The 1,689-nt window shown below is 38.2% G+C and overlaps 1 pseudogene; it reads left to right on the top strand.

Annotated features, from left to right (window-relative positions):
• The first annotated feature begins 220 nt into the window (after positions 1–220).
• LOC137995653 (uncharacterized) overlaps positions 221–1,689 on the top strand; it is a 3,090-nt pseudogene continuing 1,621 nt past the window's right edge.

The following is a 1,689-nucleotide window of genomic DNA, read 5'->3' on the forward strand; positions in this document are numbered from 1 at the left end:
CATTTTACGAACATTGAGTCAAGATCGAGTTATATCTGTTATTTTGCCTTGAATATTGCCGAAGTACAGCTTTTTAACAGATTTTAACAGATTATTTAACATATTTTATTCACTGTTTATTGCATCAACTTCACATTTTCAATGTAGTTCAATCTGAGCCATGTTTCGTCCATGACGGGGGAAGATGAATTCAGATTTTTTTCAACCCACATAACACGACATGATTTACCTCATGGAAGAACAACATCCTGGAACTTTTATTGCATCATACTTGTAAATTGCACAAGCATCCTACTACATATAATGAGATCATCCTAACACCCCCACTTGATTTCACTTATATGTCCTAGAATTACATATTATTACACTAATTGAACTCAACAGAAGATGTGTTATCTCTTAAATGGATACAATAATAACAATACGAAGTTATGCTTGCATATTACTTGTATACTTATATATAATTCCTAAACTTTAAAATTTAGTAACTCGTTTGGTCATGACATCAGCTAACATATCTTCAGTAGGGACAATACTTAATGATTATCTTGCCTGCATTCTGCGCACTGCGAATGAAACGGTATCGAAAATCAATATGTTTCGACCTCCGTTGATTGACTGGGTTCTTGGACAAGACGATTGTACCTTGGTTGTCCTCAAAAATCAAAACAGGGCCACTTACCTCACCAATGTCCTTTATTATTTGAGTGAGGTACATACCTTCTTGGACTGCTGCTGCCAGAGGAATATATTCAGCTTCATATGATGATAGAGCCACTGTTAGTTGTTTCCTTGATTTCCAAGAAATAAGAGGACCGGCTCTACTCAAAATGAAACAGTACCCACTGATACTATGTCTGTCATCTGTAGATGACGCCTAATCAGTATCACTGTAGCCTATCACTGTAAGACCAACATCACACTTCTATAGCATAATTCAAAGCTATCCAATGTCCCTTCATCAGAGCAACCAGGAACTGTGACAACTTAGTAACAACCCAGCATATGTCTGGTCTGGTGCATGTCATAGCATACATCAAACTACCCACTGCTTCACGGTATCGTCTAGGATCCACAGGGGTTTCACCATTAAAACTTTTCTGAAGGTGTAGACCTTGGCTTACAATTAGACATCTCAAATCTCTCAAGCACCTTAGTGATATACCCCTTTTGATTCATCTTTACGAAGCCATCTCCTTGCTCAAAGTGAATACCCAAAAAGTATGAAAGCCTACCCAGATCTTTCATATGAAACCTCTCCTTCAGCGTTCCTATAGCTTCAGACATTAGCAACATGTTGCTTTCTGCTATAATTATGTCGTCTACCCAGACAAGCATAGCAACAAATCCACTTCCAACATGTTTGGTATACACACAATTGTCAACAGGGCTTTGAACAAAACTTTTCTCCACCAAGAAACAGTGTAGTACACGGTTCCAATTTCTACCCGACTGCATTAGGCCATACAAAGATTGAAACTTACTGAAGCACCTCTTTCAGTCGCAGTTTGCCCTGAGAATATTCTGACGATACGTAGGAATGTATAGTGCATTTTACAATGTCGCATTGACACGCTTCCCAGTGTGCCACAATGTTAGATCGTGTTCCATCTGCTACTCAATTCGATGTAGTGCTTCTCTGGTGCAAATTTGTAATCAAATTTGCTGAATTTGGATTCATCATTGATG

The sequence above is a fragment of the Montipora foliosa genome, chromosome 3, assembly GCF_036669935.1.
Source record: "Montipora foliosa isolate CH-2021 chromosome 3, ASM3666993v2, whole genome shotgun sequence".
Classification (NCBI taxonomy): domain Eukaryota; kingdom Metazoa; phylum Cnidaria; class Anthozoa; order Scleractinia; family Acroporidae; genus Montipora; species Montipora foliosa.